This window comes from Dinoponera quadriceps, unplaced genomic scaffold (genome assembly GCF_001313825.1).
Source record: "Dinoponera quadriceps isolate SergipeBrazil2010 unplaced genomic scaffold, ASM131382v1 scaffold1573, whole genome shotgun sequence".
Classification (NCBI taxonomy): Eukaryota; Metazoa; Arthropoda; class Insecta; order Hymenoptera; family Formicidae; genus Dinoponera; species Dinoponera quadriceps.
Window position 1 is genome coordinate 638,536 of NW_014556062.1, and position 18,493 is coordinate 657,028.

The 18,493-nt window shown below is 43.1% G+C and overlaps 1 protein-coding gene across 1 annotated transcript in view; it reads right to left on the reverse strand.

Annotated features, from left to right (window-relative positions):
* Positions 1-15,941, reverse strand: part of LOC106746601 (ras-related protein Rap-1) — a 41,646-nt gene extending 25,705 nt beyond the window's left edge. The window contains exon 1 of the mRNA XM_014623357.1: positions 15,645-15,941. The gene's annotated coding sequence lies outside the window, so the exon portion shown is untranslated. The remainder of the gene's footprint in view (positions 1-15,644) is intronic.
* Positions 15,942-18,493: the final 2,552 nt, after the last annotated feature.

Here is an 18,493-nt window from a genome sequence, read left to right on the forward strand (position 1 = left end):
GGGGGGGGGGGGCACTTCTCTCGAATCCTCGACTGAGATTTATTATTTCGCGTGCATTTCGAGACCAAACGCAAACAAATCCGCCGGCAACGGAGCGGAAAACTGCTCTCCGTCCATTTGAACGTCTAATCACATGCTTCGCGTTGCAGCCGATTCGCTCATTCCGCGACGTAGAGCGCGCAAATCGTGCGCGCGTAACATTCGTCACGCTCCGACGACCGCCATCGGTCTTTTCGTCGCGCGTTTGCACGCTCCATTGTGCATTTCGAATGTAATTTCAGCTTCACTTCCACTTTATAAATCTCAATGGAGATCTGCGGAGTACATGCGTGCCCCAGTAGAAATTGAACCTCGTGGGCGTTTAGCCATGAGGTGGTTTTGTAACATCGCCAGTAGCCAGTAACGCAACGCTCACTTCTCTTGGTAACTAGATAATTGCTAGAAAAATAAGTCAGCGAAGATTAAGCTAAGATTAAGGAGAAATCGATCGCGAACTTGAGCATCGATACGTAGAAGCGGTCTACAAAATGTTACGTCACATATATAGTGAAAGATTGTGTGTAAGTAACGATCCATTGAAATTTTTGTGTTACTTTAACATGGGAATATATTGAAAAGTACACAAATGTATGTTAAATTAATATATTCATCTTGTTAACATATTACTTTTTAATATTTTACCTTATTAAAATAACACAAAAATGTCAATGGACCGTTGTTTACACAAAAATGTTTACCGTGTAAACACTGACACGATCACACTACTCTTTTTTTTTCGCGACGAATCCAATCAAAAAGTCAATGTAGTCACGCGACACGGTAGTTAAACGAGTGCTACATCAATTAATCGCTACGCAGTCACTACCGTTCGGATTCGAGTCAACTATGCGGCCAATTGACGGAAATCACGCTCGCCGTCAAAGTGCGTTGATCTAAATTTAAGACCGGCAAATAACGCGGGGGAGAAACATCTCTAAAAACATGAACGCCGATGACTACATTCACGGGGCATTAAATTCCTACTGCTGACCCGCTTCCTAATACCTTTCAAAATCATAAATATCCTCCGGCCGTAAATCATATTAAGCGCGCGTTGAGAATCGCGCCCGGGTATTTCCTACAGTCGTATCGGTATAATTGCGTGCTATATCACACGTTTAATGCGTTTTTGAGTATGATTTATAGCACGAAAAATGCTAATAATTTCTACTCAAGATTGCTAAGACGGGGGAGGAGTCGTTACCCGGCAATAAGGAGGGCGAGATGCAATGTTTATCTTACTGAATACTTCAAAACAATCGCGATTTCCTTAACCATCAATCTCCCTTAATGCACAATTCGCTTCTCCTTTCGAATAACTTTGTAGTTAAAAAACCGTTTTTCAATTTTTTCCGCGGAAAGAAACCGAAAAAAATCCATAGAAGAAAGAGAAGAAACAGTTTTTTTTTCTTTTTTTTTTCACGGAAAGAAACCGAAAAAACCACGTAAAAATTGCAAAATCTATTTTTTCCCAAGCATTTTAAGGGGATGCGATAATCGTTGACGAGCATCGATAACATAGAAAAAATTCTCAAAATGTTATGTCTCCTAAACTGACACGATCACGCTGCTCTTTTTATATTTCTTGTACTTGTACATCTTGTAAATGTGAATGTGAAAAATGTGCGCTATTCTATTTTATCGTATCTAACGAGAAATTTAATCAAGATATATAAAAATTTTTCTGCAAACTTTTCGTTTTCGGCTTCCAAATATCAGTAAAAACGAGTGAAAAAGTTGTTTGAAATTTTTCTGACTCGGGCATTGGCATATGTCGGGCAGTACGTACAAGTTACAGGATTTCCGTATCAAGTAAATATTTACGCTGACAGCTGGAGATGTCACTTTGAAATTTTTTATCGTTTTCGTCACATATTGGACGATGCTCCAATTCATTTTTGTACGTACTTTCGCTATATAGTAAACATTTGTAATTCTGTGCAACCAATAAAACGTAAACTTTGCGGAAAAATCAATATTCCATCGGTAAAGTTTACAAATATAGCATCCCCTTAAAACTATAAATAATTTTGGATAATTCCCGCGAACGTCAATAAGAGATGCGTGTTTGTGGGTCGAGCAGGATTTCTATCTGCCTTGGCAATACGCACGTTACTTCGTTCATCTGCCAGTACAGGAAACGAACGTTCTAATACGCACTATAATGCCGATCACAGATACAAATGCATTTCCGTATCAGCAAACATTAGGTCTAATGATTAATTTGCTGATATGCTGCGGCGAAAACGTATCGTACTGGCGAACCGCGAGCGATCGTTTGTGTATTATCGATTGACCCGAAATTAACATTCTTCGACGAATGAACCTGTATGGATTAACGGACAATGCAGTCGGCTTCGAAACAGATCAGAAACAACCTGCGTTCGATTGTAATAGATTATGCGAAACAGACGAGACTTACGCATTTCCGCGGACAGACGAGCATGCATCTGCGAGCTCGGTCTTTGAATCCAGAGCGGATCGAAACGCTCGATTCGCCGTGAAAATATTAGTAACGAACGCAGATATGATAACATGGAGCAGAAAGATGCGAATTGCCGAACGATTTTCACAAGGTAAAAGAGCAGACTGATATCTTCCACTTACAACGCACGCCCACGCTTCGTTACGCGATGTATAATTCTTCGTCGCGCTCTGCAAGGGAAGCATTAAGTTGTAGCAACGTCAGCCGATGGACAAATAGCGCGAAATTATCAATCAAGCTGGTCATTTCGTGCCGCCCATGATCGTTTAATCTTCGTTCCATCTAGTCGTTTAACCCCGGCGCGACGTCCCCTCTCCGGTAAGATTTAGCCGCGCCCCAAGCGCACCTACACGCACCCCATTTCGCAGAAGTCGACAAACGAGCTTCCGTCACAATTAACATTTAAAATGCATCATGAGAGCGGGCTTTCAGCTGCCGCCCGGCGTTTTCGCCATTTCCCGCGAACGACCTTACGAAACGCTTTGTCGCCTTTCCCTTCCTCGCAGCAGGCCGCGCGAATGTGGCGCCCCGCTACGCGCCGTACACCGTAGGAAGTATTATTACAGAGCTTTGCTCTTGACCATTCACCTTTTCACGAGTACCTACACGCCTCTTTATCGGCCACTTTAATCGCTCTCATGACTTTGTATGTAGAGAAGGTTACTCGGGAGCAAAATGTCACCGATGCCAAACTGCGAAGTAGCTCCGTTTTGTTACCCGTGGCCCTCAATGGCGCGAAAAATGGCGAAAATTCCGCCAGAGGAAGATCTACGCTCGAAAGCGTCGTGAATTAGAGCGAACGGCCTTTTCCCGACGCGCAAACGAAGAGCATAAATAAACAAATAACGCATTTCTGTTTCCGACGTGTTTTTACCGATCGAGCAAACCTGCGTTGATTTATCTGTGCGGTTAAACAAAAAACGTCACGTTAAATAAACGATCGGACGCAATCAAATCGCGACCCATCAACCGTGCGGACTGCTATTTAGAGCGCGCTATTGCAAGCGCGGTGTGAATCACTGCTGGAAGAGAGAGAGAGGGGTGAGAGAGGTACGTAAGTCTGGAACGACGCACGCCTTTTCCCGTGACTCGCAAAACGCATTCCCGAAGGTGCTAATCAAAATAAAAGCCGCCCGGAATAGTATACCGCCAGAGCTCGCACGGGCTTTACGCGAGTTACGCAACGCGCAATTTACGCGGCGGAGAGTGGGAGCGCGTTTATGAAACGGCACGACCGCGAACCCGCATAGAAATTTGTCCATATTTTCCCATATACCGCATAGAATATCTCGTAAGTTATCTTGAATCCACATATAAATACGCATTTGTATACAAGGGAGCAGAAGAAATCTTTTGCGAAAACGTTAGAAATGATTAAATAGGACCTGTTCATGTTCCGGAAGGATCTGTTTACACTTGAAACATTACTAAAACTTCTAACCAGAATTTGCATAGATTTCCTAACTAGAATCGATGATTATTTTGGAAAGTCGGACTGTGTCCCAATTAGATCCCGAGAACATTTCTACGCGAGAAATTATCTTGTGCACTCTCGAAATACTTTGCATCGCAACGAAAAACGTGGAGATAACGGGGAAATTGAGGCCGATACACCTGTTTGATACCCCATTTGCGCCGAAATTGACTTTTCGTTTCCGAAGCGATATCGAATACGCCGATCGAGCGTGGCGCTGATTAAAGCGTAAAATCTGATAACGCCGGAATTAAGAACTGACGTCTCGTAACGCACTTAAAAAGCGTGTAAGCTCGTTACCGGGCTCGGGCTCGATTGCGGAGAGTTAATTCCTCGACCGTGTAACGCCGTTACGCGTTCCTATTTTATCTCAATGCATGGTGGTTCCGCGCCGGTATTATATGCCCTTTCAAACGACTACTTCCTCGCGACAGTGGAAATGTCGCTTCGCGCGCGCGCTCGTCGCTTGCCTGAACGTGACCATGAATTCATTTTACTTCTTTTGTCGCGCTTGGAAATTAAACGACATTTTCAACACGTCGGAGCGGTAGACTGACCGCGTATTTATGTGCGAACGAGCGATCGACTTTTCGAGACAAAAAAATTAACCGCTATTGCCGACCTGCGCTATTATTTTCGAGGTTTTCTTTTTTTCTTAATAATTTCTCACTCGTATAGGCGACATGTGTTTAAACGTGCGACGTTTCACGAACGCGACATGGCTCGTTGCGTAAAAATGCGCTCGTTACAACATTCACCGACGCGCTTGTATGCCGCATATTGAAATTGCAGCTTAGGTACTGAGCGAAAAAAGAGAGAGCGCTCGATTATTTTTCATCGATGGAATTTCGTCGTCCAGTGTGTGTGATAAATCGCGGCTGTAATATTGTTTATAGAAGGAATGCGTTCGGTGCATGCGAATTTCGGAAATTCGGCGAGCCAATTCGCGAGATGTGCGTGTAACAAATAGAATTAACACCGCCTGAAAATATGCCGGAAAATTGAGCGCGAGAGAGGAAGGAAGTGAGTGAGAGATAGAGATAGAGAGAGAGAGAGAGAAGTGATATTTTACGATGAATTATTTAATTATCCGCTCGTTATCCGTTGCGTACTTTTACTTTGTATATCCGCATAAAGTTAATCATTCGAGTTGAAAGAGGATATATCATGATCCTCGCGAACCGTTAAATGATTATATCACGAGCACGCTGATTAACTAATTAAATTGCATTTCGGCAACTGTTCCGTATTCTATACACTTCGTCAACAGAGGAGGGAATGAATATCAATTTATTATTTTTATAACATTTATCGCATCACCCACAGTAATTATACACATATTTGCTCTTGTGCCTTTGAAAATGATTAATGCCAAAATACCGCCATTCGAAATCACGCTGAAAAAAAAAAAAGTGAAATATTATATCTGGCGATATCTGGCCGTTATCCAGCCAATAATGATCATTTTCGATATCCTCCTGAAATCTGTACGTGCGAACAAAAAGAGTCCCTTTATGACGTCATGCATAGCTGTCCATTCATACCTTCCGTGCTGCGTGGTATTAAAAACGAAAAACAAAAGCCAAACACGAGGGAGAACGCAAACAAAACGTCACAACAGGAAGGATCATTTCTCATCCGCGAAGTATCAATTGTTATCGCAGAGTGACAAATCGTCGCGGCGCCTTCTTCGCTGACGAAGAAATATTTCCGGCGCGCCGGTGTGCGAATTCCACGCGTCACCAAGTCGAACACATACATCTGTGCGGCATAATAAGGGAAAAATGGAGATTGCGAGTAGCGACTCGCACGTGGAAAGTCAAAGAAAATACGACGGATGTAATTTACGAAAGTTCGCGACGAACGAAAGGACGCGGCGGGGGATGCGCGAAGATTAATTCTTTTCTTCTTTCTCCATCCGGCCTGTTTACAAACGAAATAAAGGAACGGGAGGTAAATGCGTGGCGCGATGTGTGCAATACACGTGTGCGACAGGTACGGCGCGCACGTGCGTACGAGGCGACGCAGCTTTCCCCGCTGATGCAAAGACATTCGGCCGCTTTCCGCGCGGCGTACGTCAACAATTTCAAGTTTAAATTAATTCGTATTTAAATGCGACTAATTATAGCACGTGTTCGGCGTGAGATTGAACTGCAAGCCGAGCTCGAAACGTACTTCAATCAACGCCGAGGCGTCGAGTCTTCAGGAAATTAATTGGTGGCTCGAGTTGCCGCGAGACGAGACAAGTCGCGTCATTTCGACGACGCGTGTTAATTTAATTACATTCCTCTTCCCTAGCTTCTGTCCCCCCCCCCCTCTTTTCGCCACTCATTAATGCACAGTTGGGACCAACTGGAAAAAAAGAATTCGCTCGGAGAGAAAATTCAATCCTCACCCACATACAAAAGGTATTCCATTACGGGAGAACAGGGAATATTCCGCGTCAAGACGACTTTACGCAAATTCGTATATTCCAAGTACGGCGCGAGCGGTTGAAGTTAGCGATTTTCCCGGGACACGTCCCGCGATACGTATTATGGAACTCCCGAGAATTGCGAGTCGCGATTACAGCGCCGTAATCTTTTATACATAATGCGTTAAACTTCACGTCCGCATTCGAATAAATTCAATAACGAATCCTAATCTCACTAAGAGCGCGCGACATCCTGAATAAAAATCAGATCCTACTGTGGTTCTCCCCTCGCGCGAAACTCACTTCGAATTTCGCAACACGGAAAGTTGAGGGTCCGAAAAGATATCTCTGGAATCTATTTTTCCGCCGTATCGTTACCATAAATCTTGAATATCTCAACCGACGGGCGCACTGTATGTGTGACCGAAATATGCGAAAATGCTTTGATATAGTGCGCCGTTTTATCACCGGTGTCAATGCCTGCGGTATCTAAAAATACATCTCTGCCACGGAAAACGTGTCAATCTTTTTTACGCCTATGCACGATCGGTCGTTGCTCTCGTGAGCGTTCAAAAAGCGGATTTTAATCGTTTGATTTCGCACAACGTTTAGAGGTAAAGGTGGTATTATGGTCCTCCATTTATATTTTATATAATAACTTAGTTAATAAACAATATTTCATTTAATAGTGGAGATATTGAGAGAAGTTATGATACCTGCAAGGGCTCTAATACCACCTATTCCTCTATTATTCGACAGGGTACACTCGAATAAAATCCTGACACCTGAATTTTTACGAAGAGACGTTCAAAGGTACGACTTCCAGCGATGGGCGCGCAAAAACGCGTAATCCATGAATTCGCACGCGACCGCCGCAACGGAAGCACCCGTATGAATTTGCACGGAATAATGCGGAGATAACTCCGGTTTCGAAAATATTTCTGCGACCGTACACGAAAAAAGCCTACCCGCTATGGAGATATCGAGGGAATCGATGATTACCGTGCCGAAGAGCCAGATGTCACGCTGACACATTTCCTCACAAGAGAGAGGGAAGAACGGAAAAATACGGCGCGTATTATTAAAAAGAGAAAGAGGTTATGCGAGCGGAAGCGACTTTAAAAAGTATCCCCCATTTTGGAGGAAGTCGTTGCACCATTCCGCGGTTTAATATCTTAGGAGGGAGATGATCGATAACGATAAGTATACGGCGGTAGCGCGCATCGAGATACGATGGTAATAACAGTCTGAACATGTCCCGACCCACATGGAGGTAATATACAGGGTGTATCTGAACTCTACCGGCAAACTTAGAGGACAAATTCTATGTAGAAAAATAAAAGTGAAAAAATCTTAATACACATATATCCGCAAAAGCTTGGTTTTGGAGACATAGCCTTTAGAAGATGACAACGACGGAAGAAAATGTATCGCGATAAGCTGGTTAAAAATGTTAATACAACACTTCTTTTTATCTGTTTTTGAAGATAATATCTGTTAATTTTGATATTTCTTAATATTAACCGAGGAATCATTCATCGTAACGTTGCGTCACATATGGTAGCGTTAGAAATAATGAAGTAATATTCGAAGGTATATGCGTGTCTTTACTCCACGAATGTTAATTATGTAATGATAAGGGAGGCAAACATTTTATACAATTTTTACATGTCTAGTTACTTATTTGTAAAATACGATTTAATAAATAAAATCTATTTTTTTTTTAACCGAACGACAGCTATATCTCAGAAACTCATTCACTCATTCTCTCTCTCTCTCTCTCTCTCTTCCTTTCTCTCTCTGCATTAATCTCTCGGTATAAATATTTCGTAGGACTTCTTTTCAACGTTATAAATGATAAAAGACCAGAGCTTCCTGAGATTTAACGAATCCATTTTTCGCCACGCTGTATCTGGTGGAACGTTCGACTTTGTTTCGATGCTATAATGCTGTATGGAAGCACTCAGGCGTTTTCTCTCAGAAATGCCGCCTACAGACTCTGTAGAACAGAATTCCGCCCGATGCCCATAGAGCCGGCTTGTTAGATGCTTTTAAGACAGGCTTGTACAATTATCTTTTATATCTTGATATATAATATTATATCTAGATATATAATATTCGGTCGGTCTAAAACGATACCGTCATTTAATGATATTTTGCAATATCTGTGTAATTTTCTCTTGTTTCTTCCATATGCATATAATGTTGTATAATCATTATAAACAGAATAATTTGTTGTTTGTGCGCTCAAGGAAACAATGTTTCGGAGTGTGCGGAATAAATAATGCATCTATCTATCTTTCTAAGCGTTTCAAGACATATATTTACTTTTTTACTTATTTTTTCTACGTAAAATCTCTTCTGTAAGTTTGTCGGTCGGAGTTCAGATACACCCTGTATACCGCTATCGATATGTAAGAACAGACAGCGTTTCTCCAACGTATCGTCATCGCGAGATCAGATGCCGTTATCGCCGGTAACCTTTTCCCGACGATATTCGCGCATTACGCCCTTTCTCCCTTCTTTGCGCGCGATCGTGCTCGGAAATTGCGCACCGCGGGAGGATTTCCGCATAGGAGTGTCTCGGAGGATGCGACAACTCGGCGAGGACGCGATTGTTTCGCAATATCGGCGGTAATGAGCCGGGGAACTCGGGCACTCTGGTCGAACCGGCCAGCGTGACGGCGAGCTACTCCGGGATTTATGTTCCGCATAATCCCGTTACCCGCAATCCAGCCGTACGCACCGGTCATCGTTTTCACTTGAAATGCACATCGGCATATTCGCAATATCGCATAGTTACCATTGTTCTTGCCGCTCTCTCATTATTGCAACAAACAAGCACGTTGTTTCAATACGCGGGTGAATTGACTACGAGCCGTTATTGCCGTGCGGCTACATCAAATACTACATAAATCAAATTTACAATTAATAATGTGTCGTAAATGAATGATTCATCTTGGCTACATCGCCAATTAGAGCACGAATATTATAAATTTTCGCGGCTCGCGAATATTCGTCAATGCAGTGCGCCTTCACAATTGCATTCGCGTCACGCCCGAAACAAACGCGACGTATTCTTCCCCATTTCAAAAAGTTCCCGTTAATCAATCCTTAATGATTCTCCTGCGATTTCAAAACGCACGATTGCGCAATAACGTAGGTTATTGATATCCAAGAAAGATTCGCACTTAATTTTACTAAAATTTTAGGGAAAAAAGTAGTATATTGTGGCACTCGTAGGAATTATGGCCCTCTTAACATCTCTGCTGTAAGGTGACTAATTCTAATGATTACTTAGCAAATTATTTGTTTGATACTAAATAAAATCAACTTTTTAAATCTATTTTAATGGAGGGCCACATTAACATCACCGTTTCTCTTCGATTTATTACGCACTGCTGTCAAACTTTCATATATATAAATAACGTCCTGAGTAATAAATATTCCGTAACTTTGAGTCCAGAATCGATTGGACAATATTTTGTCGAATATAATCGTTGAGTTTTCAATTTAAAATATTGATTATTAACCAAATTAGTATAAAATGGAAATAGGGACCATAACCTTCTTCTCTGCAAATAATTGTCGACGACGTTGCCTCAAAACGCTTTCCTTTTGCACACTTTCACACACGTCGAACGGTATCGCACAAGTTACAAGCATTCCGCAAGATTCCAGAGTGGGGATGTTAACGCAATGTTACACTAACGCGATCCGATAGCATTATCACTTTGCGATACGCCTAACAATGAGGCGTCCACCAGAGACTCATCACTTGATCCATACTGGCGTGACCGAGCCGCGTCGCAATTTGCTGTAATCGTTATAGGGCGACACCGTGTCGCGCAACAGATGTCTGACGAAAGCACGCCTCATCTGCGATCCACTGAGAGAATCGATTCAATTACATCGATCGGAATGCACGTGGCGTGTAAAGTCGCGCGTAAAAATGCGCGACGGCAAACAAATTTGAATTTCAACGAAATTCGCTCGACAAGACTGCTGCTTGTTAATACTGAAAGCCTTATTTACGCTCGATTTCCGCTTGCTTTCATCATAGCTCGTGTGGAAATGCGAATCGGTGCTATAGAACCGTTTGATCCCAAACATCTTTACCTTAACTGTGTTATTTCCTTCTCCTTTTTCTCGTTTCGCAACGTATCGATGATAAATTCGATTTCACCGTTTACCTTAAGACACACCATCGAGCTGCTGCGCGATGTTACCGAGCAAAGCGCTGAAACAAGTCGCGAGGGCGTTTCTTTCCAAAGGGCTTCTCTCCAAGATAATTACGCGAGTACGTGCGGCGAAGCGGAAACCGCAAAATTGCAAAAAAGCCCACGTGGCACAAGAGAACGCAGAAGGCGGGTGAAAATCGAATAATTTAGGAAAGCCGGGCCACATGTTCCACTTTGAAGAAGAGAGTGCTTCCTGTTCTTGCTCTTGTTTAATTTAGATCAATATTGTTTTGCCGAGTAAGCGCGCCGCAATTCATCGGAATTGCTCGGCCGGCTAGCCAGAAGATCAAACGGCGCCGATCCTTCTCACCGTTCGTGCGAATAATTGCTAATTACTAACTCCAAGTGACGTTTGCTGGAAACGCCGGCTGTGGCGCGTATTTCGCCCCCGGAAGAGAGAAAAGCGACGGCGCCTCGCGATGCGGGACATTGCTCGGTAGCTTTAATACGCCAAGAGTCACGCGAAGTCTACACAGTTACGTGAAGTAACTTTCAAGAAAGTGACTTTCGGATAGGAAAGCGACGCGAGACGACACCACGGCGAATTGTCTCGCGCGAAAATCCGACGGAAACGACGAGTAGACTCCGGAGTTACCGAGAGTATCTAATGGATATGAAAGAGGCCCGTGATAAAAACAGCGTTTAAGCGACTACGATGTGAAAGCAACGAACGACAAAAGCAACGAAGACAGCTAATTAATGCAGTCGTATCGAAGCGTCGAGATTACGCGCGTTTAGTCTAATTAGAACACACGAGCGCGTGACAAAACATATTTTTCAATTTCTCCGCTTACAATGTAACGTGACACACACGAGAGTGTGTTATATATTCATTACGGCGGTCAAAGGCGGTCAGTTAATCACCGAATAATCGTTGGATTCAATTTGGGACGTCCAGCAAGCTTTAACTTTCAGAATAATACCCGCGATCTGGGCGCTGAAGTAACCATAGGTCTCCCACGAGAAAAGTTATACTTGTGGTTATGAAATATTTATTACTTAGGATATTATTTATATAAAAATGTAATGATATTACATAATAGATCAAAGAGAAACGAGGATAATGTGGCTCCCTACTAAAATATATTTAAAAAATTAGTTTTGCTTAACAAAAAGCACAGTTTTGTTATAAAATTTCTATGGTAACGTGAACCTAACTTTTTCTTTCTGACAAAGGAATAAGAATGGGGTATAACGTGGAAGATGATAAGCGAAATAAAACGCGTCGTAGGCTTCGTAGGCCTGGCATGTTGCCGGCAGGATTAAAATAGAAATCGCTGGAGGTACTCGCCGGCGGGCGACAGATTTGAACGTCATTGCTTCCTCACTAGGCCGTTAAAGAAACTACGTTGAAAAAGTCATTCCAAGTTCCGCGTGCTCGCGCGAACGGGCGAGCATAGTTCTTCGGGATTATACGGAAACTTTCCACCGAAACAACTCTCGCGCCGGTTTCGCACGCCTTTTGTACGGCCCCGCGTGGACACATGATTCCCGCTCAAAGTTTAGATGAAACTTGATATCAGTCCATTAAGATTCGCCAAATGGGATTAACATAAAGGAACGAGCGCACTTCGCGCGCACTCGGCAGCTTCCGAACATCGTGTCGTCTCTCGCGCGGCGCAAGCTCGACGAAAGTCCGATATAATTCCGAACGATCGGGTGGGGGTCGCGTTTGCGGCGCGGCCTCTAGGACAGAGGTTCGAGATTGCTTTCCGGGGGCCGCGCACAGTTCCAAGAGCGACCAGATTCCCGCTGAAATTGAGCCCGCGTTTTATTAACAGGCCAGTCTTGAGCGTGGCTCTGCGACTCGCAAAGCCTCACCCTCGCGCGGTTGTTAAAGGGGTGCACGTGCTGTCAAAGTCGGTACGCGCGAACGCCCCGAGCGTGCTGGAGGCAAACGTCACCGATCTACTGCGCCGTTTTCCGAAGACGGGTGAATCGGTTCGGGGCAAAATTCGCGTCGAATCTTTAAGGGTGTGACTACGTGCACCCTCGATATACGAGAGCGTACGTAGAGATGTGGAGATCAAGTATCCGCGTGTTGAGACGAGTCGAGTTGCATCTTTAATCATATGTTCGAAGTCGAATCAAATCTCTTTACTTCGAATGCGAATCGAATCAGATTCCGCGGGATTTACATTACATGGTAATCCGAACATGATAAAGTACTTTCAGAGGCCATTCAGCAGTTACGTCACCACGAGAGGGGCACGGGTGTATTAGCTTGCCGTCTGCGATTGCAGGAAGGGATGGAATAAAGGCCGTGGAACGTTATATTAGATGGTATAGCTTGTAAATATAGATGCGCGTGCCCACCCGTGTTTGTTCGTGACACATTTGGTTACATTTGGCGAAAATTTCCAAATTTTGACATCATTTTGTGTTAATGATCAACATGTTAATTTTTTAGCATCTATTCTTTTAAAAACACAACTTTTACTAATCAAAATTATAAAGTAATCAATTTAACATTATACGCCTAAAAATTATTTGTATTTTAGAAAAAGATAGTAGCGTTCAATCTAATAATTACTACTCACAATATGGTTATAAGTTATTTTTTTTCCATGTATCGGCAAGAAAGGGGAGAAGTAATTTCACATGTCACATAATATTAGAAGAGAGTAAATACTTTGCGACGAAATTGTGACGAAAGGGAAGGGGGGAATGTCTAAATTTAATCACATTTTACAAACTGATAAATATGAACACAATATGTTTGAAAAATTATGAAATTAATTATTTTTAATTTTTTGTGTAAACCACGTATTTTATTGGCGTTATTATTTAGCATTAAATACATAATCAATAATTATTTAGCAAAAGAACACTCTTACACGCATAGTTTTGTTAACGATAAAAATGGTTCTGAGGAACTAGTTTTTAATTTCGATGACCCATTCGTTTATCATTTTCCGATATAAATGAAGTAATCGAGGGCGTGATCGATTTAAAATTGAATCGCCGATGATTCAAAATTATCGAACTATTCGAATTCTAACTTTTCAGATTCGAAAACGAACTCAAATCGAATCAGCAGTGATTCCGTTCAATTCGAATTCGAACGATTCGCACACTACTAAGCGTACGAGGGCGCAATCTGAAATTTTGGTCCAGCGACCCCGACGAACAGCAGCAGCGGCGGCGGCGGCGACGGCGGCGATCGATTTCGGAAGAGCAACAAGAGCGAACACGACGCGAAGGAGAAGCGGACGAGCGCGGCGGTGTGCTTGCGAAGCAAGTGTTGCGTGTAGGAGAAAATAAGGTGACGAGGGAAGATATATCGCTGCCGTCGAGTCTCATTCGAGCATTCGCTGGAAAATAAACGCGACGCTATTTTTCGGCTGAGGAAGTTCCAACCGGAAGCGCGGACGTGTGATATTCCGTAACGAGAATTACTTTATACACAAAGACAACGACTTATTTTTAAGACGAGAACCGTTAAGAAATACCTACGGCGAGAACTGGCGCGTCTTTGAAATCGTTAGCGCCAATTATAAAGCGCAAGGAGCCTCCGCATACGACTCGTTACAACAATTTTTCGAGAGATAATTTTCTCTCCTTTTTTCATTAAACGTCTCTTGAATCATTAAACCGGAGAATCTTCGACGTGAAACGATGCGAATAGCGAGGGTCCTATGAAGGGTTAGACGATGAATGCGAAACTTTCGGGCTTTCGCTTTATCGCGGCTGGGAACATTGGACAGATGTCCGAGTCAATATAAAAATCCGGACGTTCATATTCTTTTATTCGATTGTATCGCGTAATTGGTAAAGAGCACATTGAATTCTACGTAAGATATCAACATATTAAGCTAAAAAAAATTTGGATTTTTGCCTTTTATGTACGATTCAATCAACTGCAAGTGTGAAATTTCAAAATTTTCAAAAATTCGCCCACACGCATTCAGCGGCTGTTACCGAAAGGGATCAAATGCGTTTAGTAAATCATGAATGCTGAGCGTATACACGGCAAGTTATCATTTTTTTCTCTACTAAATCCCGGTTACATGCGTGAATGCGTGTGTACGTGCGTGACGCGTTTCTTTCGCACGATTCAGGCATTTGCGCGAAGTAGGAAGCTGTGTTCGACACAGGGGGTGGCGTGGCCTAGAATATTTGTGTGTGGGAAGATCAGAGGTAGAGCATTGCGGCGAGCAGTACGGTGAAAACGCATCGTCCGTGCCGGGATTAATCCCCCGTTGCAATATATGAAATAATTACATTAGCACGAGTGATGAGAATTAATTCGACTAACTCTTCTGTCGGACAAATTTTATCCCCGAGATTTTATTTCGACGAGAGCGCCGCGATTGCGACAACAAAGGCCCGCTCGCAAAAACTCGATCGCTCGCAAAGATACAGCGGGGGAATTTGTTAAACTCTCGAGTTTGATTACAGGATAAAATTCCCGTTTAAAGGCCCTCGGATGTTCCATCAGTCGTGAAGGAAACCAATAAGGGTCAAACGGAAGATTATAGTGCGCGGTGAATCACAAGTTTGCGGTAGACGCGGTAAACGCGCACGCGATTAATTAGCAAACGGGCTTTCGGTATCCGATTTAAATCCGATCACGGCCGCAAAATATACCCGTTGAGAACTCCTGTATTTATTTCCGTTGAAGTAAAAAGAGGTAACGGAAATCCGAATTGAAATGAAGGAACTAATAAATCTCTTGGCGCGCACGTATCCATTTCATATCTCCGCGCGCAATCGATATTTACATAGAGCTTAATATTTCACACACTGGAAACGCGGATTTTCCGCACTCGACTCTCTCTCTCTCTCTCTCTCTCCCCCCCTCCCTCTCCCTCCTGCCTAGCCCGCGGAAATCTCATTCATATTTATGCGCGATCGCGCGCATTCCAATTACCCCGGAAGTTCGCGTGCACGTATACTCGCGGATCCCACGTTTTCGCGTTTCGAAAAGTTCATCAAACTCCTCACGCGCCGTCGTCCGTGAATGACGAGGATCCCCGGGTTGCTACTTACGTGGTCGAGCAGGTCACACGTCGACTACGAGAGAGAATGTGTGTGCGCGCTTCGTGCCGAGAGCGCGGGAAAGCGGCGGCGAATCGCGTCGACGGTTTTCCGAATCGGCGACGTCGACGTACACGCTGCGGCGGATTGTGCTGTGCCCTCGCCGCGGTCAAAGCGGTGCTTCTGTATCGCGAAATCTGAACTCCCGCGGTAACGTGCTCGAGGCGAGACGGTGGAAGACACCCGAGAATGCGTCGTTCCCCAATGGCTGTTGCCTGCGACCTGACACGCTGGCAGACGAATACGGCAATGCGGGCGAGCTAGCTCTGTCCGGTACTTCGGTATCGCGCCGGGTGCTATCCTCGATGCTTTCAGTCGGCGTCTGCGCTCTCGTAACCTTCCGACCTTCTTCCACCTGCGCACCGCCACTGGATACGTCGCTCCGAGTATACCGGAGTGCAGCCACGTCGGCGGTCTCTTTTTCGCCTACGCGTCGACAGGTCGACCGTCTTCCTCCGCGGGTAGCACCTGACGGAGCACCTGAAGCGGGGTGAACGTTTGGACCGGTGGGACGAGGCGAAGCGAAGCTTCGAGGAAACGTTCGCGACGAGGAGACTCATTTGTGTCGCGTATCTTGCCGTATTTCGTCGGGAGCCGCTCTAATTACCAGACGGAAATTGATACGCTCGCGTGTCCGTATTTGTCCAATATTTGTGACACGAGAAAAATGATGAATCTATCATTTTGCCGATTCGCACGCGCTAAAATCCAGCCGATGACATTTTCCGCTGATAATCCCGTCAGTAATTTTAAAATAAAGATTTACCGTGATCCGGTCAGGTGGAACTAACCGAAACAAACGAGCGGGCCGCGCTTCGGCGTTACGAAATGATGTTACGTGTCGGCGTTATCGGGCGACGTCAAATTATTCGCGAAATAACTTTCGGCCCGTGGCGGAAAAAATAATTCAGGTTTATCTCGCGGATTACGTGTGTTTATTTACGGCACGCTCGCGAATGGCTTTCGAATGGTTTACAGCATATCGGGTTTTGCAAAGGTGATTACTCGAAATTTCAATTGGCGCGCCTCGATTCGAGTATTCCACGGGAAAATCAAACGTCCGTGAGCTGTTACAGTCGGACCGCCAGCCTTCGCGTGCACAACCGCTCCGAAGCCGCTGTTTCCGCTGAGTGAGATGAGGTCAATGTTTACGCGTTAAACTTCGATACGTGAGATTGGGGCTCCTTTGGCACTACTCTATTAGGTAATCCGCATATACATTTATTGATCTTACTACGGACTCGCCGGCGGGGCCGTCTCACGCAAGGTAAATCAGCGATTTGTTTGACTCTGCATGCATTACCAATGGAAAAAAACGACGGGTAAAATGGTCCGATATCTTGGCCCCCGGAATGGCAAGTAAGAATGGTATGCTTTTTGTAATTTTGAACTGCTGAATATAATCTTGACCTTTAACAAATTTTAATTCGTCGGAAAAATACTAAAGTCAGCGTATGAAACTATTAAACATTTAGTATCTTAAATTATTATTGTTGAACTTTTTTTTTTCTAATATTTATTCGTGTTTCCCTGTTAGTAAAATATGATAATGTTCTCAACTCTAATAGTTCATGTTCTGATCAGCCCATGTTCGTGCACTGTATATAGTAGAAACTTTTTATAGTCACACCCTCGGGATCGAAATGTGACTACGTTCCATTAATTTTTTTCTCTATGTTTTATTTTTTTTTCCGATACACATATATATATATATATATATATTCCTCTGTATATAATATATAGATTTCTGTTCATTAAAAGTATTTTACTGTTGTAGTATTTTGCTACTGGAAATTGTAAGATTTATGCAAAAAATATTTTTAAGCACCAAACATCATTAATATACCGTTCTCACAATAGCTTTTAATATATTTAATAGCTTCGTATGTTGATTTTAATACTTTCACGCCAAATAAAAGATTTTTTTGAATCAAAATCAGACTCAGCGCAGTTAAAAAATTACAAGAAAATATACCGTTTCCACTTGCCATTTAGGAAGCTAAAATTGGCTATTTTACTCATCGTCTTTTGCATCATTGATTGAGCAATGTATCGCAGTCAATACATAGACGTCGTTGTTCGTCGTCAATCTTTGTTTAAAAACTCGATTCGTTCAGATTTTTTTCCCACAACTCATAATCGTGGCATGTTCTAAGAACCGTAGATACTGTTTCCACCTAACGGAAACGAAATTATTTTCTCTTAAGGATTTTTATGTTATTGCTTCTACATTTATTACATCTACGAGATTAAACAAATTTTTTGCAATTTTATGAAACACGATATATGAGCGAAATATAGTTTTTCGGAGTTTGCACCGAAACTTTCGCTCGCGGCTGACCATACGGAAGATTCTACTACTACTTGAGAGAAGTGAAAAGGACAACTACGGATTCCTACGTAGGAAGATCAAATACTCGTGCAACTTTTCTGTCTCTCAAGAGACGATTTCTTTAGAAATAAGTCGTTGTAAATCGTTTTGAAACTTCTTCGAATTAATAACTCTCCGCTTCAATGCGACTTAAGAATGAAGAGCGTCTCGCAAATATTGGCGAGATCTTATACGAGACGTAACTATACGTTCTTTGTAGTATATTGCGATCGCTTTTTAATGCAGATAATGAGATTCTAAATTATCCGTGATATCGGGTTTATTAATAAAGAATTTTTTATTACATTATTCGATTCGTTATTGAGAGACAACGTTCGCTAGAGAGAATTAACAAACGGGTGATACAGGAGGGACTTTGCACGAAAGATTAATCTCGCGAATGATTGACACACTAGCGGAGGGAAGGTTT